At 40.4% G+C, this 21,272-nt stretch overlaps 2 long non-coding RNA genes across 4 annotated transcripts; one reads left to right on the top strand and one right to left on the bottom strand.

Moving 5' to 3' along the window:
• The first annotated feature begins 7,035 nt into the window (after window positions 1-7,035).
• LOC128448237 (uncharacterized) lies at window positions 7,036-9,822 on the top strand. 3 transcript variants are annotated; one of them, XR_008339717.1, is made up of 5 exons: window positions 7,036-7,169; window positions 7,578-7,760; window positions 8,380-8,658; window positions 9,227-9,398; window positions 9,605-9,822. It is a non-coding gene; the product is annotated as an uncharacterized LOC128448237 (long non-coding RNA). The 3 variants fall into 3 exon arrangements; XR_008339716.1 differs by lacking the exon at window positions 9,605-9,822 and having other exon boundaries at window positions 9,227-9,566; XR_008339715.1 differs by lacking the exons at window positions 9,227-9,398; window positions 9,605-9,822 and having other exon boundaries at window positions 8,380-9,210.
• A 1,479-nt stretch (window positions 9,823-11,301) lies between these two features.
• LOC128448164 (uncharacterized) lies at window positions 11,302-14,121 on the bottom strand. The gene is made up of 4 exons (XR_008339710.1): window positions 13,988-14,121; window positions 13,397-13,579; window positions 11,783-12,777; window positions 11,302-11,550 (listed from the first exon to the last, which is right to left on the bottom strand). It is a non-coding gene; the product is annotated as an uncharacterized LOC128448164 (long non-coding RNA).
• Window positions 14,122-21,272: the final 7,151 nt, after the last annotated feature.

Here is a 21,272-nt window from a genome sequence, read left to right as displayed (position 1 = left end):
CTGATAAATGTCTCTACCTTTTAATGTCGGGCTTAGTTTCCTGAAGAACAAAGAGGGCGGAGCAATGGAAACACAAGTCTATCGTCTAGACTTTGGAGAAGAGATCAGCGATGAGGCTTGCCCTCACCGGCACACGCTCTCCAGCTGAAGTGTCAGGCTTAGCAAGGCTCTAATTACCAAAGCTGCCAGCGCCAGAGGAAGGAGAGTATTTCAGCTAAGTAGGTCTCGTACAAAGTGCATCAGATTCTTCACAACATGGAGGGGGAAACCACGAGTCGACATAAAAGCAAGAGTCCAAAAAATATTTTACTAAAAACAAACTTATATTTGGCACAATTCTTCTCGTAGTTTTTTCCCTGTCAAAGGCATTTGACATTTGAACAGAAACAGAGTCTGGATTCCTAACCTACATGTAGAATGGGTATGGTACGTGTACACTATTATTTGTTACATCACACGCATAGGATTTGGCATAATAGTTTGCTGTGAATATTCATACAACAAGCTCTGTAAGAAAGTATCCACCCCCTCAACCAATCAGCTCCAATAGCTTATTATTTGAAGAAACTCTTCAAAGTTAGGTAAAAATCCATCCGTGTGTTGTTGAGTTATTGTGTACATACACAAACACAGTGACAAACACAGAGGTGAAAATGCCAGCGTGCAGGGTTCAGTCTACTTTCACCTTTAATATCACTGCTGATAAGAGGCTGCCTTTCATGACACTGAGAAAAAACAGTGTCTAATTAACAGTCTATAAGAAGGAGCTAAAAACTTAAATCTGATTTCTATTCGGCGTTACAAAACAAACTGTACTAGCTGTTGAAAGGTTGTCACGGCAACAGCTGATGAACATGAAATGTTTCATATCAATAAATAATAATAAGTACATTTTGTTTCTCAAGGTCATTTAACAGGCCACATGCCGATTCAATTTCTGTCCCCTCATGTAACCTTTGAGAAAACGTCATCCTTTATTTAAAGAGGTGCATCTGGTCTTAGCAGTGGGACAAAAAGGATATAAAAAATACACAGAGTGACTTGACCTCTAAATAAATCTACTGCTCAGATTTTTTTTTTTTTTAAATCATCATTAGTATCCCGGGCATTGTAATTTAAAATGTTCACATGCCACGACATGTCTGTGCCGGCGCATGTTTGCCGAAGTTGTGCCCCAGTGTGACCTTTGGCGTCACTCCGCTGCTCCCCCATCTGCCTCCTGCCTCCCTGATGGAGCGTCGTGCCAGGGGAGGCCTGCTGCAGCCCGGACCCACCGGCCTGGACCCACGGTGCAGCAGACAGGCCGCCCCTGTTAGCCGCAGTGACAAAAGACTCTGTTGGGCTTGTGTTTAATGAGGCGCTGCTGTGTATTCATTCAATAATAACAGCCATATGGTTGTCAGCACTGAACATGCCTCCCCACTTTGCTGGAAAGTTCAGCAGCATATCCAAGGGAGGACAATTAGCATGGTGATGTACAGTGCACTGGGTGGGTGGGGAGCTGCTTGCTTGTGTTTGTTAATTAGTTTGTGAAACAACAGTGTTTGGGAATTTTGAGTTGGAAACTAACATTGTTGAGTTTTTGTGTGTTTGTTCTCGGCCCTTTTTGCCAAGAGGTCGATTTGCCTGCTAAAATTAAATTTAACCAGATGTTGTCACACGTAAAGCCCGTTGTTGTTTAAATCGTATAAAATATAATTGCAAGTATTCACATAAAATGAATCATGACGGCAAAGATAGATAACATCATAAACTGACGGAAAATGACAACGTGAGGCATATCATACAGAATTGTTTTTTGTGTCCATTTTTAGTTTTTGTAATATATTAAATAATAAAACAATCTATTAGAAAGAGAACTCTGTGTGAATTCCTCGCCATCTTCCATCACATCAAATTGTAGGTAAAACTTGTTCAATAACAGATGTTTGACACAGACCATTTGAGGAAAGGTTTCAGTTAGTTAGTTCATCAGTGCCTATGTCATATAGTTTATTTTCTTTGACCAGAGTCAATATATAATTTATCACTTCAATTCTAGAAAAACTTTAATGTGGCCCAACAAATGATTAATACAATAGACTATATATATACATACTAATCATTGTAATTCCAACCCCACTAATAACACTAAGAGGGGGGGCTACTGCTGTGTTGGTTTTTAGATTAGAACATTTGGTGCAGAGCAAACTATTTTCTTTATAAATGCTCAACTGTAGGTCTTGGTCATAAAACCTGAGGGATGAATGCAGATAGTGAGCCAGGTGTCTGCTCCACAGAGAGGGTGTAGTATATTCTGCCATTACACCTCCCTTGCTCTCTCCTCTGTGTGTCTCAGGCCATAAAACATCTCCCTATTAGCACCCCGGTCACTTAGCTGAGGAGCGGCTCCTCTCTTTATATGCAGGCTCAGGCAAATGATCATTTCCATTACAATCATTTGGGTGAAAATATGCAGGAGACACAAACATGACATTAATTTTAATGCGGCGCCACAGCTCCGTTCAATTACATTCCATAAAATATTCACAGGGAATCTCACCCTGATTTAGGTAAAGGGGGCATATAGCGCAGCTGGAACTTCATGGGCGTGCTAACGCGGACGACAATATATGAGCACGTAGGCACTTTTCATGGCAGGGGCTTCATGCGCTGTAAGTAATGTCAGAGAGTTTAACTGCTGCTCTAGTTTATATTCAGGGACACATCAAAAGGACCTTTTGAGGTCACACAGCGGAACATCTGGGACCGTGACTTTGATAATGAACATCTGCAGCAACATTAAATACTCCACCGAATAGGTTTTTGGGTTATTTATGATGGATTTGAACCACCTCTGTTCGACGTGCATGTCTGCTACCATACACCACGGTCTACTGATGAGCTGCACAGGTCAATGTGACAGGATTGCAGTCAAATGAACCTTGTGCATAGGTCGAGTGGCGACATGGTCCAACGGTTTGTGAGCTGCCATTGAAGCCTCTAGTTTGGAAACCAGAAGTAGCTCTGTTTTGAGGAGGAGGGGGTGGTGCCTGACTGAGGCTTTGAAGAACACGCCCACCTATACCTGCGACCTGCACCCATTGGACGATACTCGCTGTTAATCATTGGATATGCATGCCCCACTGTTTACCATGCTTTCTTGTGTATTCGACTGTAAATGGGACCAGGATTTACAAAAGGAACATCATGTTGTATAGAATAGTTCTTTAAAGTAGCGACTGAGAACGTAAACTTCTTAGGAATATGTTGACTGACGTTAATAAAACAGGTTTCAGGCATCTCCATGTTTGGCTTCACTCTACGGACCCGCAGTCTACAGCCATGTTTATTCACAGTCAATGGTAAACCTCAGTGGGAGAATTGGTCACTTGATATGGATGAAAGCAGGTTGACAAGACAAATATTTATCAGGGGTAAACAATTTATTGGCTCTGGGTCTAATGATGTGTGCACATCATTCTGTAATTTAGGTTTTAGTGTGGCTTTTAAAAAATTTATAAATATTCAACATTTGTTTAGACAATCTATGTTTGCCAAGAACAAAGGACTGTGGGCTGAGGATATAAACAAAATTGTGTATTTTTATTACGATAAAGACTCAACATAATACAGAAAACGATGTAGCATACAATCCATTAAAAAGGCAGAGATCTCTGTGTGTCCAGCTGAGATCAGGTATTTAACCTTTAACTGCGTAAACCTGGCGACACATTAATTCAGATAAAAAAATGCAAATTTGTCTAAATGGTGTTCTAGTCTGTTTTGCAGGATAAATGGATGAGTCACACAAAGTGTTTATGTACGACACATAATTCAGCCGGTTATCTGGAGGAAGCCGGGGAGGGGATGAAAAATAGTTCTTTATGGAGTCAATTTATTAATGTGTCATAAATCTCTCTGTGATGAGTTCATTTGAGATTGATTTAGATTTGTACATTCTGTGTCTTGTCTTTTCCTATTTTACACATGTTTTGTATTTGTACGACAAAAAATGTACGTCATCAGAATAAGTCGAGTTCTGTAATCACAGCGAAAGAAAAGACTAAATTCACTTGCATGACAGAAACACATTTTTATGTATGTGATACAATATCACTCAAACAAAAATAATCCAGGTAAGTTCCTCAGCTCTCCTGCCCGTGTTCCACTTGATGGAGTCGCTGACACCACCATCCTCCTCAGATAGTTCGGTCTCACTCTACCTGGATGATCCGAGCTCACCAGCCCATCGGCATGTGAGCAGCTCTGACAGGAGCCGGCCTCGTGCTCCGTCACCGTTACAAACAAACAGCTGCTGTGAGCGTCTCTCCGCAGCATCGCCACTGAGCTGCGAATACATTTAAAAGTGTAATTTAAACGACAAACAGCACCACAGATATGATATGTATTAGTGGCTTGACAGTGATTTCCAGCTTCTCAAAAAGTCCATTATAGGTGCTGCCTCGCTGATTCTTAACGAAAAATAGTTTATCTGTGATCACTGAGAGAGAGAAAGAGAGAGAGAATCCCAGATTGAATTGTTTTCGGTGTGTTCGAGAGAGACCTGTCAGTCATCAGAGCAAGAAGAAGAGTTAACTGGAGAAAAGATTTGTTCGCTAATGAGAAAAACCTAAGAGGGTCTGCTTTCAGATCGTCTCTGACTCACACAATACATTTCAATTGTGGGGAGGGTCTCAGTGGCCAAACGAGTGTTGTGTGTGGTTAGTGTTCTTCAGACAAAGTGCCTCGGCTTCTTCTTGCCACCGGCGTTTTGCAGCTCAGGCCAACTCGACATCGTTATAACACAATTTATTCATTTGGACATTTAAATTCTGTGTTTATTTTGCACACAGGCCCATAAATAAGAAATCCTCCAACATTATAATGGTCTGCTCCTGTGGTGCAACGAGTAAATGCCATTAAACTGAGAATGAAACCATGATTAATGCATGTAGTGTGCTATTAAGTCTTCCAAGAATAAAAACATATCACTAACATTTCATAACCGCCCTCAGATCTTCTGACCAATCACCGCTCTCCATTCCAAGCAGCCAGTTACACAGAAACCCAGTTTCTGTTGTCACACCTGCAATAATTTGTCACTCGCTATCAGACATTCACTCCTGTTTATTAACTGTAAAACCTCCTTCACTGAACAGAGTCTCCATCTAATCAGCCACAAGGTTTGATGTTGATCAGATCACCGACTGTCAAGAAAATCTGAATAAAGACAGACCTCCCTCCAAAAACAGTGAGATGACCAATGAAGACAAACCTGACACAAGCTGTTGCTAATAATAATTACATGGTCAATGCAGACCATCAGTTTTGGCAACTGAACGGTTAGGAAGAAAAGACCCACAGTACTTTTTCAATGCCCAAGTAAAGTTTGCACACACATCTGGGCATATGTGTAATAATGACTGCAAGATATCAACCCACAGAAACATGGAATGTGTTGAGCATGTTGCTTTGTGATGTGTGTCATCATCTGTCCAGAGAGAACTGGTGAGGACATTGTCCTCAGCTGGGTCAAGCTGACCTGTCATGTTAGACTAATAATGTGGTGGAAGCATCAGTTTTGGGGGAAATGTTTGGAATTCTCGGAAAATGTGCTGATTTGATTTATTATGTAACTTGGCCAGAAGGTGTTGACTGAGTTGACTGAGCTCTCCGTGATCACGTAATAAGATTCTGAAGAGCACTTTCATCTGACTTCAACTGGGGGCTCAGAGCTTTTTTACTTCTTCCACAAGTTGGATAAGTGAAGAGTTACAGTTATCAGGGAAGTTTTTCCCTCACACAGCACACCACGCTGGGTGCTATATCCAAGAGTAACAAAAATCCTGCAGCTGAAAATAACAAACAGCAAGAAACAAAACCAAAATGTGACATTGAACAGACGGAGCTCTGCAGGGACTTCTCAATGCTGATGCTGAGGAGCTCAAAATAAAACCTCCTGTCCCTCTGACAAACTGTCAACCACACAGGTCTGGAGTATAAATCATATTATTCTGTATACAATGGGGTGCGGGTGAATGGCCCTGCTTACCGGCTGGACTGTAATGTCAGCTAAATCCACCCATTCCTCACAATTCACCTGGGACAAACCTCCTCTATCAATATTAGAACGTGTCCACTTCCTGCTAAAAACAGACTTCCTGTCCAGCGCCGTAGCAGTGCTCAGCATTCGTCTGAATCAATGAGCGCACAAACAGAATTTATGTTCTCCCTGTATGTGGTTATGAAGTAGTCCAGATATTATACTCTTAGGCCCTCTTTCTGCCTTCTAAGAAACAGTTTTTTAGTTATCTCTTATTTTAATTGATTTATTTTAGGTAACTAAGTCAGTGCAGCTCCCTGGACATCATCGCTGTGTGATCCCTCTTTGTCTGCTGTCCTTGAGGTTTCTGCCGAATAAAGGTTACCTGAGATTCTCATTTCTCAACCCAGTCTCATCAGAAAATGTTCAATGGTAACGTTGGTCCACTTGGACCGACGTTACCATCTCACAATCTGGCCTCTCAGATTGTGAGATGGTAACATTTAGTCCTCCCATTGTTTTGCATTGGCGTGTTCTCACGTCACGTGACTCTCAAGCTCCCGTCTGCGGAGAGGAAAACATGGCGGAGATTCCTTGTTTTTTCAGATAAAAATATAATTTTGTAACTTAGTTTGGGCATAAAAATACATTCTGACACCATTTCTAGCGAGAAATGTGGTCTTTGCTTCCACAGTCTTCAGCCAGTTCGTGCTTATGATAAATATTTTAATAGTTATCACGCATGTTTTTATCGTTGCTATGATGGTTGCCATGGCACCACGGGCGCAGCTTGGTGTTTAAATCACAGTCCCTGCGTGGTGTCCTTCAGTGATCGTGAATGTTATTCATGTTATATAATAGTAATATTTGAGGCTAGATTACATCTCTAATGAGAAGGATCATGCGAGTCTGTTTATACCGAGGCCGGCCCGAGTGCGCGACCGGCCCGAGTGGCGCGAGCCGAGCGGCCCGAGCGGCGCGAGCGCGCGAGCGGCCCGAGTGCGCGAGCGGACCGAGTGCGCGAGCGGACATGACGTGTGGCTGTCGTAAAAACCCTATTTGTAAACAACCAGCCCTTTAACTCGGGGCTGCGTCATAAACACGGCGCGCTTGGAAGACCACGATGTCATCTTCCTTCTGTCAGGTAAGTAGTTTATTGTTTTTAAAGATCGTTACGATCTAGGTTTACAGTCCGAGTGCGGAGAGAGTCCGTCAATCCACACTATGGACGCTGTTCATCAGCTAATACGCCATTGTTAGCCACATGCTTCAGCCCACGGTAGCCTGTGCTACCTGGGAGGTGAATACATGGTTGTTGAAAGCAGTTCAAGACGCTTAGCTCATCATTGAGGGACGCTACAATATAAATATAAACATGAATTTGATTTATGAATGCTTTAGATTAATAAGGAGTGTATTTGTCTACCATTACTCCACAATATCAGGTCAATTTGGTTTAATGTATAGTATGCACTATGACAATAATGTTTCCATGTTATGGAGTTGCGATTCATTTTATAAAACAATTGCTATGTTCTGTTTTTTAATCAAGGAGGATCCAAGTGAAGCTACAGGAGTTTCATTAACGTCAACAACTTGGACCAAACAGTTTGTTTTGCTTGATGAAGAGCAGGAAGGGCAGCCTGGAGAGAAAGAGAAGCCGGGTTGAGCCCACTACCATCATCCACGTACCACGAGGAAGATGAGGGAGAGAAATGATCCTACCATTAAAGAGGTACTTTTAAGTTACATACCAGAAAAAACATTTTATATAATTTGCCAAATATACATTTTTATTAAATCCCCAAAGTACACTTGCTGAAATACAAGTTAATATCACACTGAAAGAATTTTGATCAATCATGCTTCCCTGCTGTGATTGTTTAACTAGGAAAACAACTTTTTCCACAGGAAGGCAAGTAAATTTAAGGAATACATGTGCAAAGTTTTCCTCTGTTATGTATAATGATGACCCCCATCAAACATAATGTTAGCAATATTTACACCTTTTAATTTATACTGTTTATTTCTGTCTACATGTGTGAATTTGCCTTCATTAGTTTCAGAAAAGAGCGATGATGTATCGGTCAGTGGGCGGCAGCACGAGACTCCGCAAACTAGTCTGTAAGCAAAGTAGACGAAGGCATCGAGGTTGCGGCCTGCCATCATTGTTATTTTGCTTAAGGGACTGAATATGTTTCATGTAGAAATATTAGCATTTCCCTTATATCTACCAAAACTGCTTGTTTCACAGACTGCAGTTTTGTTTTGATCCGATGTGGTGTGCAAATACAACCGTATCTGCAATGGGTTGTGGGGCATTAACATTTGTAACTCTAATTTTGTTTTGACAGACTGTGAAAAGAACGTTGAGAACATCACCACTCTACAGGAAGACACAGTCCAGTAATGGGTGTCAGAAGTTCAGTAGTGAACGACAGGTACTGTGGAAAAATATGTGTCATTGTTGTACAATGTCCTTTGACTCTGTTTAAACAAGGTTAACACAAAAAGGTTTGATTGTAAACTGATATCGGTATGAATTCATGTTATTCTCCTCGTCAAAAGAAACAAACAATCCAAATTACCTGCAGAAAGCCCTTGATGGACGCTTCAGCTGCATCGTCAGACTGGTGAGACAGCAAGATGCCAACTTTAATGCCAATTTATTTGTGTAACATTCTGTGACCAAATGTATAGATAACTTTTTGTAGATTGTAAAAATAGATAACCCATTTATTACAAAAAAACTACACTAGAATTATCGCACTGCGTTGTATGACTCCGCTAACCAGAGCAGTGTCCGTCTACATATTTCTACATATTTTCTCTCATATAAATGACACTGTATCTCTTGACAACTGAAACCATAAGATGAGGTCAGTGTGGCCTTGACCTTTTTACTTTAAGACAAATACAAAGTTAGACAATCCGAAAACATGCAGTTATGCCTCCGGCGACTCGCTATTGCAGAGGCATTAAAACCGTAGTGTAGTAGATTGGATTTTATTGGTGTTACATTGGACATCTTGTATGGGTACACCAAAAAATATATTTGGTTTCACATTCTAGATGGCAATAAGCAGAGTCATCAACTCAGGAAAAATATTTCTGTAGAAAAGAAAGCCTTGTATGTGTGTATGTATACATACACACAAACGCACAATTGAGACGTTTTTGTCTTTTATCATATATTCTCAGGCAGTACTGATGCATTTACTGAGAGGGGACGTGAGGGCCTACTCTGCGTGCTCAGAGTTCAAGCCCAGCAGGCTGCAGCGGGCCTGACATATTCTGGAACAGCAGCACAGTCTTTAGATGACTCCTCTGAAGATGAAAACATGGCGAAGTACTTCTCCACTGATGAAGAACTGTGAGGGCTGTGATTAGCTACACTCTCTTGCTACAAGGCTACTCTTGCTACTCCCTGGCAGCCTTAGGAAGGCATTAGCTTGCTGTTGGGTAGCTGTTAGCTTCAGCATTTTTAGTTTTTAGTGGCCTGTCTGACGTTTATGTTAAAAAAAAATCAGAGGGAACCATCTTCATAATTTAACACTATGGTTTGTTTGTGTCCTTCAGTTCTTCTCAAGAGAAGCAGTACAGGTGTGCCTCAGCTCCACGGTCCCTCCTGCAGCCTCCGCTCCTGATGCTAACCTCATGTCTCCATCACACCAAGCAGCAGACCTGGATTGACAGACCTTTCTCCAGAGCTGCCCCCTCCCTCTGAAACCCCCCTCTCCAAAACACTATTTGTGTAGTTTTTAAAGTATTTTTTGCATGAGAATTGTTGATCATAACATTTCCAGCAGATGCCTTAATATAATGTTTGTGCACAATAAATGACATTGATCATAACATAATGGTATTTCCTTGCACTTCTACACCATGATATTGTCAGATAAGATGCTGATTACATTAAAGCAGTGAATGCTCTGCTTTAAGCAACATAAACACACAATGATTCAATGGATCTGAAGTAGAATGGGCACATTACATTCTGTAGAGAATGCCTCAGTTATGGAAGTCAGAAAATAACTTTCTTTATCTGAGGTTCCAGCCATTTATAGTCACAGCAAAGCACACAGGTCTGGTTGTCTAAGTGGCGCCCATATCATTGTTTAAGATGTGTAACATCAAGTTTGTGTTTCAGTGCAAAATTAGTCATTAGTCAAGAGTTCACCATCTTGTTTACACTAAAATTAGGTGACCCAGATGTTTCACAATGCAATCTGATAAGGTCTTATGAGAAACATTCTTAACATTAAAGAAATCAACACAGAGGATAGCAATATCTGTTTGACTTTAATCAGTAGCTGGTAATCGGCAGCCTGACTTATTCAAACACATTAATACTACAATGAATGAGGCAGGGCCTTCTATCAGAAATCAACTATATCGTCACGTTATGTTTCTCTTGAGCACATGGAAATTACCTTCAGCTTCCACTTACTGTCACCTGAACCATACTGTTATTTCTGTATCTACAGTGACTTTTAGGAAAACATATACTAGAGGGCAATGTATAAACATTAATACATCTTATTTATATAGAGCTTTTCAAGAAGTGCAAGTACTAAACTGAGGGAAAGCTAATACAAACAATATATATATATCTTATTTCCATGTGCCAGGACAGCCTCACACTTGGATATAAACCAATTTTAGAATACATTTGCTTATACTGGAGATCTTTTAAATTAATGTCCCAGAAATGATTTCTGATGGAAAACCCCTGCCTTATTCATTGTAGTATTAATGTGTTTGAATAAGTCAGGCCACTGATTATCAGCTACGGATTAAAGTCAAACAGATATTGCTATCCTCTGTGTTGATTTCTTTAATGTTAAGAATGTTTCTCATAAGACCTTATCAGATTGCATTGTGAAACATCTGGGTCACCTAATTTTAGTGTAAAGAAGAAGGTGAACTCTTGACTAATGACTAATTTTGCACTGAAACACAAACTTGATGTTACACATCTTAAACAATATGATATGGGCGCCACTTAGACAACCAGACCTGTGTGCTTTGCTGTGACTATAAATGACTGGAACCTCAGATAAAGAAAGTTATTTTCTGACTTCCATAACTGAGGCATTCTCTACAGAATGTAATGTGCCCATTCTACTTCAGATCCATTGAATCATTGTGTGTTTATGTTGCTTAAAGCAGAGCATTCACTGCTTTAATGTAATCAGCATCTTATCTGACAATATCATGGTGTAGAAGTGCAAGGAAATACCATTATGTTATGATAAATGTCATTTATTGTGCACAAACATTATATTAAGGCATCTGCTGGAAATGTTATGATCAACAATTCTCATGCAAAAAATACTTTAAAAACTACACAAATAGTGTTTTGGAGAGGGGGGTTTCAGAGGGAGGGGGCAGCTCTGGAGAAAGGTCTGTCAATCCAGGTCTGCTGCTTGGTGTGATGGAGACATGAGGTTAGCATCAGGAGCGGAGGCTGCAGGAGGGACCGTGGAGCTGAGGCACACCTGTACTGCTTCTCTTGAGAAGAACTGAAGGACACACAAACAAACCATAGTGTTAAATTATGAAGATGGTTCCCTCTGATTTTTTTTTAACATAAACGTCAGACAGGCCACTAAAAACTAAAAATGCTGAAGCTAACAGCTACCACACAGCAAGCTAATGCCTTCCTAAGGCTGCCAGGGAGTAGCATGAGTAGCCTTGTAGCAAGAGAGTGTAGCTAATCACAGCCCTCACAGTTCTTCATCAGTGGAGAAGTACCTCGCCATGTTTTCATCTTCAGAGGAGTCATCCAAAGACTGTGCTGCTGTTCCAGAATATGTCAGGCCCGCTGCAGCCTGCTGGGCTTGAACTCTGAGCACGCAGAGTAGGCCCTCACGTCCCGTCTCAGTAAATGCATCAGTACTGCCTGAGAATATATGATAAAAGACAAAAACGTCTCAATTGTGCGTTTGTGTGTATGTATACATACACACATACAAGGCTTTCTTTTCTACAGAAATATTTTTCCTGAGTTGATGACTCTGCTTATTGCCATCTAGAATGTGAAACCAAATATATTTTTTGGTGTACCCATACAAGATGTCCAATGTAACACCAATAAAATCCAATCTACTACACTACGGTTTTAATGCCTCTGCAATAGCGAGTCGCCGGAGGCATAACTGCATGTTTTCGGATTGTCTAACTTTGTATTTGTCTTAAAGTAAAAAGGTCAAGGCCACACTGACCTCATCTTATGGTTTCAGTTGTCAAGAGATACAGTGTCATTTATATGAGAGAAAATATGTAGAAATATGTAGACGGACACTGCTCTGGTTAGCGGAGTCATACAACGCAGTGCGATAATTCTAGTGTAGTTTTTTTGTAATAAATGGGTTATCTATTTTTACAATCTACAAAAAGTTATCTATACATTTGGTCACAGAATGTTACACAAATAAATTGGCATTAAAGTTGGCATCTTGCTGTCTCACCAGTCTGACGATGCAGCTGAAGCGTCCATCAAGGGCTTTCTGCAGGTAATTTGGATTGTTTGTTTCTTTTGACGAGGAGAATAACATGAATTCATACCGATATCAGTTTACAATCAAACCTTTTTGTGTTAACCTTGTTTAAACAGAGTCAAAGGACATTGTACAACAATGACACATATTTTTCCACAGTACCTGTCGTTCACTACTGAACTTCTGACACCCATTACTGGACTGTGTCTTCCTGTAGAGTGGTGATGTTCTCAACGTTCTTTTCACAGTCTGTCAAAACAAAATTAGAGTTACAAATGTTAATGCCCCACAACCCATTGCAGATACGGTTGTATTTGCACACCACATCGGATCAAAACAAAACTGCAGTCTGTGAAACAAGCAGTTTTGGTAGATATAAGGGAAATGCTAATATTTCTACATGAAACATATTCAGTCCCTTAAGCAAAATAACAATGATGGCAGGCCGCAACCTCGATGCCTTCGTCTACTTTGCTTACAGACTAGTTTGCGGAGTCTCGTGCTGCTGCCCACTGACCGATACATCATCGCTCTTTTCTGAAACTAATGAAGGCAAATTCACACATGTAGACAGAAATAAACAGTATAAATTAAAAGGTGTAAATATTGCTAACATTATGTTTGATGGGGGTCATCATTATACATAACAGAGGAAAACTTTGCACATGTATTCCTTAAATTTACTTGCCTTCCTGTGGAAAAAGTTGTTTTCCTAGTTAAACAATCACAGCAGGGAAGCATGATTGATCAAAATTCTTTCAGTGTGATATTAACTTGTATTTCAGCAAGTGTACTTTGGGGATTTAATAAAAATGTATATTTGGCAAATTATATAAAATGTTTTTTCTGGTATGTAACTTAAAAGTACCTCTTTAATGGTAGGATCATTTCTCTCCCTCATCTTCCTCGTGGTACGTGGATGATGGTAGTGGGCTCAACCCGGCTTCTCTTTCTCTCCAGGCTGCCCTTCCTGCTCTTCATCAAGCAAAACAAACTGTTTGGTCCAAGTTGTTGACGTTAATGAAACTCCTGTAGCTTCACTTGGATCCTCCTTGATTAAAAAACAGAACATAGCAATTGTTTTATAAAATGAATCGCAACTCCATAACATGGAAACATTATTGTCATAGTGCATACTATACATTAAACCAAATTGACCTGATATTGTGGAGTAATGGTAGACAAATACACTCCTTATTAATCTAAAGCATTCATAAATCAAATTCATGTTTATATTTATATTGTAGCGTCCCTCAATGATGAGCTAAGCGTCTTGAACTGCTTTCAACAACCATGTATTCACCTCCCAGGTAGCACAGGCTACCGTGGGCTGAAGCATGTGGCTAACAATGGCGTATTAGCTGATGAACAGCGTCCATAGTGTGGATTGACGGACTCTCTCCGCACTCGGACTGTAAACCTAGATCGTAACGATCTTTAAAAACAATAAACTACTTACCTGACAGAAGGAAGATGACATCGTGGTCTTCCAAGCGCGCCGTGTTTATGACGCAGCCCCGAGTTAAAGGGCTGGTTGTTTACAAATAGGGTTTTTACGACAGCCACACGTCATGTCCGCTCGCGCACTCGGTCCGCTCGCGCACTCGGGCCGCTCGGCTCGCGCCGCTCGGGCCGCTCGGCTCGCGCCACTCGGGCCGGTCGCGCACTCGGGCCGGCCTCGGTATAAACAGACTCGCATGATCCTTCTCATTAGAGATGTAATCTAGCCTCAAATATTACTATTATATAACATGAATAACATTCACGATCACTGAAGGACACCACGCAGGGACTGTGATTTAAACACCAAGCTGCGCCCGTGGTGCCATGGCAACCATCATAGCAACGATAAAAACATGCGTGATAACTATTAAAATATTTATCATAAGCACGAACTGGCTGAAGACTGTGGAAGCAAAGACCACATTTCTCGCTAGAAATGGTGTCAGAATGTATTTTTATGCCCAAACTAAGTTACAAAATTATATTTTTATCTGAAAAAACAAGGAATCTCCGCCATGTTTTCCTCTCCGCAGACGGGAGCTTGAGAGTCACGTGACGTGAGAACACGCCAATGCAAAACAATGGGAGGACTAAATGTTACCATCTCACAATCTGAGAGGCCAGATTGTGAGATGGTAACGTCGGTCCAAGTGGACCAACGTTGCCATTGAACATTTTCTGATGAGACTGGGTTGCATTTCTTGGCACAACCTTGGTTTACAAAAAAACCCGGGGCTTTTTGCACCTGCTCCTCAAAATGCAGAACTTTCTAAGTAAAATAGGCTCTGGCAAATTCCACAAATCTAAGTGGTCACTGTTATCAAGTCTCTAAAATTGCAGCCAGGTATCTAATAAAAAAATCTTATATTGTGTTAATATATATTTATTATGGTTACTATTATTATTATTAATGTTAGATTATTTGTATTTTTTTATTTATAGTTTGAATATATAATTAAATCTTCAAATATTAATCTTATTTATTCAGATGTCATTCCATATTTTCAAACATGTTTTCTACTACTAATAAACTTCATAATAATAATAATAACAATAATAATAATAATATTATCCCCGGGTCAGTTATTACTTTCGGAGACTGATATCTAGTGTATCTGCTTTGAGGCAGGTCATCAAAGGTAATCTTGGCAGTTACACAAGCAGCAATGGTATACATGAACAGAGATAATATATATATATATATATATATTGTTTATAGCAATATCATTTTCATTTACATTCACTGAGATTTTATGAGAAGGCACATCCTCCATTTGATGGTATACTCGTTAAGAAAGGCAGATGAATTTATTGTTGATGTAAAAGACGTGCAGACACGTGCAGTGTAATGATTAAAAGGCTCAAGCTGAAGCATCATTACAGCTTGAAACATGCTTAACAGGATGAGAAGCAAAGACAAATGCACTTGGATAAAAGTAATTGCCACTGGTACAGGCCAAGTGCCAGTTTGTCTTGAAGGACAGATGCAGAGTGGATAACTGATATGATGCTTGATATTATAAAAAACACCGAAGGAAACTACAAGTTTTTCCCTCTGACCTGCAATGTTAGAAAAGACACATAAACACAGCCCACCTTTCCATTAGTGTGCGTGGGAACACGGCCGAGTTACGAGACAGGAATTGCTCTTTTGTTTTTTATGGATAGTATTTGACCTTAATGACTGATCAAGATACAAGCAGCTGTAGACACAGATACTCACTAATGGCACTCAAGATTAAAACTGAAAACAGTTGTGGCTGGTCGCTGTAGGCTGGACAATACTCAGCATTTGGCAAATGAAGATTGCTTTCCGATGTCCGCACTCGTGCAACAAGCACTTCTGTTCTGGAAAGGGGCCTGATTGTAATTCATTTTATACATAAACTGATCAGCAATCTGCAGACAGTGTAGAACTCTAAATTGATTTCCCTCGTTCTAGTGCAAACTAAATTGTAATTTGCCGTTTTTCGATATTTGTATCCAGGTTACTTCATCAGTGTCTGTTTTCAAGTCATTATCCTGATCTCTGGGCAGGAATGCAGCTTTACCTTTATCACAGTTGCTCTGTACCCAAGCCCCAGAATAACTTTATTCCCTCCAACTATGTTCTCCTCCACAAAGGTCAGCTTCCTTTTTGGCAAACTCAAAACATCTTTGTATCTGATGATATCTAAACACCAATTCATCTTGTTTCCAGCAAGAGGTTGCTCAGAGGGCACAGCAGGTAACCAGGCCAAGGGGCACTGGCAGGGTCCAAATGCCAGGTCATATCATGTTTACTCAGACCCTGAGACAGGCAGCCCAACACTGTGTGCAGCCAAGCGTGTTTGTTTATTCACACAGGTCATCAGATCAGTGGCTGGCTCACACGGTGCTGGGCACAGTCACATGACACAATATGAAGCATGAATATCCCAAACAAATGTATGACTAATTAATTCACACTGAAACCCCAGACAACCAATTCTATTTGCCTTGACATGTTATATTATCAATTGCAGAATAGAGAATGACACAAACTTATTTATGAATATATTAATCTCAGGTTCTGAGTTATTATATTAAAGTATCTACATCTGTACTCTCGCTCACTCTCTCTCTATATATATATGTTTGATATTTGTTACTCTACAATATAAAAGACTTTCATCTAAAAGGAATACAGGAGAGAATTAAGTAAGATATATAAAGTAAGATGTGCAAAAGTGACAAATAACCACATGTGACTGCTGCAGTTGCTATGAAAGGTTATTGTGAATTTATATTTTATTTTAAAGTTATAGCAGTTGGAAACTTCTGGTATTGATTATTTAAATAATGACAATGACAATTAAAGCTCTCTTTCAGCATTGGAGATAAAGAGAGTGGGTTAAATGTGTGCGAAGGTTTTGTAAGAAATAAGCTTTCAGAGAAGAGATCTGACGTCCTCCTGTATGAGGAAAGAGAGCGAGAAGGAACTGGGCTACATGTAAACCAGCCCTTCATCTTCTCACTGGAGCGAAACCAGACCAGACAGGTGCAGTAGCTGCACAGCATCGCCTTAACCAGACAGACGGAAGCAGCAAAACAGCAGAAAAAACAACACACAGCCCAACACATGTTACAGCCTTTGCATAATGGACAATAACCATGGAGGAAATATTTATGCTGGACTGACAGGGGGAATTTGGCATTCTCCACCTGAGGGATCCCAGAGGAAACCTTATAGTGGCCCTTCAGCATGTTGACAGATATCACAGCAGACAAGGCCTCGGCTGGAAAGCTGCTCACCTCCTCGGAATGTGAATATTCACTTAGGACTTCCTTTAAACCCTGCAGCCCGAGGATCTATGTTTAGTATAATCTAATATTCACACACATTGCAAGGGCATCGGAGAAATTGCGTATAACTACACGTTTATTCTAAAATGTACAACGTCACAAACTGTATAAGGTGAATGTGAGTTCTCTTGTCCCTGCATTAGTGTGTTTGCCGGTTAACATCATGGTGCAACCTTCCCAATCAGGGTATCTAGTTTAATTCAAGTGATTTTTTTTCATGTCATCACAATCATTACGTACACAAATCTTTAAAGAGGAGTCTCCAGGCGAGGAGGGGGAAATCCTAATATCTCGTTGAATAAGTAATAAACTTTGGAACATGAAAAATGTACTGGTTGTTTAAATTGTGCATGTGGAACAAATAAAATATCCTCAGTCAATATTAAAGATGTAGAAGCTTGTAAGAATAATTTTTCACAAGTTTTCTTTTCTCGTGCTTCAAGTCTTCCTCTCTAAATTTTCGCTTTTAGAATCACAGGTGAACACTGGCTTTTTTTTTGTCAACAGAAATTCTACAGCATAAAAATAACTGTCCTATTCCCAAGATCAGAATTGGATGAGATTGTTATTCTGCCACCAAAAAGAAAAACAGTCTCAGGGAATAGGTCAGGATAAATGTTGTGGACAAAAACATAATTTCTTCAACAATCGACAACATGATTCATAGAACAAAATCACAGGTTCTTTTTATGAGCCACGTGCTTCCTCTAAACAAACGGTTGTAGTTGATGAAAAATATTATCATACATTAACCATGGAGTTATTGAAAACACGGACACAGGTGAGTTGTCTCTGAATACCCAAAAGTAAAGCGTCTCGATTGCCGCCCCCCCCCCCCCCCTCCCCTCCCGGTGGCGGGCTGCGTTGTAGATGAGAAACTCTACATTCTCCTTGTTAATGGATGGGACATGGATCAAACTACAATGTTGCGATGTTCCCAAAGATGGTTTCTGTCATCTAAGGTTGTTCTTGCCTAACTGATGTTTCCATGTTTCAAATAAGTTTGGTTTTAATTGGTTGGTGGAGGCCATGAAAATGGGGTGAAACATCATGATTGACAGCTGAAAAAGACTCCTGATTGGTCAAGCAGATGCATTGGTGGGACCTCGATACAACAGCCCCATCGCCCGTTCATCACTGAAAAGATGGCAGCGTTTGTGCGCAGGATGTTTGGCTGTATTTTTGTGCAGTGGGAGGAAGACGATGCGTGTTGTCCATTGTTATAGACAGTTTATGACATACAGATGATATTCATACATATATGTGAGCAAAATAGCTTGACAGCTTGTTCACTTAAACTCTTTTGGGATGGGACAGTGAGTGAGACAGACAGCAAGTACAATTAGTTTTACACTGGAATCCAGATATTCCCTTTATTTTCATGCCTGTTGCAGACAGTAAATGTCAAATTTCATAAAGGCGCGCAGTTTGGAGCTGAATATAATTGACTGCATGTGGACATCACGTTGCGTGGTGATGGATATTCTGACAAGAACATTTGATGAATATTTATAGGATTATTTGTGTTTGAAATGTAGAACATCCAATAAAGTGGCTCCTGACAGTGTCGGCTCTTGTTGAGCACGTACCACTGTAGCTCGTCCGATTGTGGATCAATTTGAGATATTCTCGATATTTGTGTCTCGATTGTACTGCTGCAAGTTGCAGTAAAATGATGTTGACACCCACATACACAGTTTTCACTAGTTTTCTTATGATGCCATTCCTGCTAGCACATATAATGTTTACATGCCAGATGTTTCGCATGGCCACATCTGCAGAGACCATATGCACTGGCATCTCAGGGGTGATAATGACTTATATTATCGGACTATGTGTAAATCAGTTCTCGTAGCATCTGCTGTATATACAGTACATCAGGTGAAATGACGGCTCGTCCACAAGTTATAGCTGAGATGTAAATAACGGAAACATCTTTTGGGTGTCATTTAGTCATTTGCTGGATTTAATGGTCGTCCTTGTCTGCCTCAGCCCAACTGTGTTATTTACGCTGCAGGAGAATTTTTGCATAAAATCCTGATTAGTGCAGCTGCATGACGCGGCATTAACATTGTTTTGGGTTCATTTAGTCACTTTCACAAACCCTCCTTCACAAAGATTTGATCATGTTTGCATATTTGGAGTTGGTTCCTTTCGAGAAATCCCCTCTCGAATCCTGCGATACAAAAAACAATCTGTTTCTTAGCCAACCAGACATCTGTCTTTCACTGTCTTTTTTCCCGTCCTCTATCCAGTCATCCATTCATGGCCGCTCTTCCATTGCACTTCTCACCCACCTCCCATCCAACACCTTCGTCTGTTCCTTCCTCTTCGTCATCCATCTGTCACAACCTACACCTCCCTCACACGCTTCACGTTTGCTGCGCTCTCTCACAACCCAGACGTATCCGCCAAGCGCTCATTTTGCACCGTACGTCCACCTGTTCGTGTCTGTTCATCCTACACACGCACACTCAGCCTCCTCAGCCTCCACAGCTCCCCAATGGTGCTCTCCTGCACGGCACCTATTCTGTCTTCCCACGTTGTGGGTGGTAACAAATGTTTGTATTACGGCTATGAATGCGTCATGTCTTAATTTTCCCTTCAGCAGCTGAAAACAATACATCCTCACATGATTTCATATGTACCCACAGTCCTCCTTTTATAAAATAAAGGAGGGACCATCTCTACCTTGTCTCTTGTCTGTAGTACCTCAACTATTAATCCTTGCTCTCATTTGGAATTGCCATTGGAAGTACCAGTTTAAATACTGACATATTGTAATGGATCCATCCATGGAAGCTGCACATGATTGGATTCAGGGGGGGGTTATTCACCGCAGAGACGATAGCTAGAAGTTAGCGATCGAGTCACAGAAATTTGGATAGGAGCAGTTCACTGGCAGTGTATGAATAGATGAGTGTAGCTTTTATTAGAGGGCTGATGACTTAATTTAAAGTTTAGGAAACAAAAGAACTGTTTCTTCTGCAGCAAAAGTGGTTGTGTATTACAAACCAATAGACAAAGTTGTAAAAAAAAACTCACCCTGCAGATGCATTTAGTGTCTCTGCATATTAATTATAGCTGCCATGGATGTGGTGTGATTTCAGTTAGCGAGAAGAGGGCCTGCAGGGACACCGAAACTTGTTAAACCTCACAAAAACCAGGTCTCCTCAACACTGACAGATTTGGTCAAATTAGGAGTAAAATGTTATTTTTCCAAGAGGATGAAAAGGGAGGCTTTATTTTTGTTGCCTTGTTTTGTACTCTGTGGCTTGGGAGAGTGACTCTGAAAAACATCTGGGTGTTATTCATTGGGTTTCAGGACACACTCAGGATAGAAAGCAGGGGGGGAGCCATTGTAGTTACTTCAGAGGTGGAAGAAAGAAAAAAAACTCCAATATTTCTCTTTCAGTATTTTTCTTCCAGACAGAAAATAAGAGATGGATGTTGGATTGCTGCAGAATACAAAATATGGATTTGAGTGTTTTCCTGTTCTGTCATCCTCCTACATGGAAAACACATCTGGTCCATTCTAATTATAGAGGCAAATTAATTCATAGCAATTAAACATAATCATAAACAAACAACAAATGATTTGATTATTTTCATCACGAGCGGGTAAATGAAGGAGTCCTAGTTGACATTGGTTTGTGTTACTTCAGCTACAACCTTCAATTTTTTCACTGCTTATATTTATGTTATAACTACAAATGACGTTACAATGTCATAATTGTTGTGGGGGGGGGACTAGAGCCTATCCCAGCTGACAATGAACAAGGGGCCCAACGCAGGGCCAATATACACACTAACAAATCACTAAAGGCATTTTCAGACACGAACCTCTTAAAATGTTTGGGAAATTGGGTCCGGATATTAACCAGGGTTTGTTTTTAACACAGCAGGAGATTGTTTTG

The sequence above is a fragment of the Pleuronectes platessa genome, chromosome 9 (genome assembly GCF_947347685.1).
Source record: "Pleuronectes platessa chromosome 9, fPlePla1.1, whole genome shotgun sequence".
Classification (NCBI taxonomy): Eukaryota; Metazoa; Chordata; class Actinopteri; order Pleuronectiformes; family Pleuronectidae; genus Pleuronectes; species Pleuronectes platessa.
This window is presented reverse-complemented; position numbering and strand designations above follow the sequence as displayed.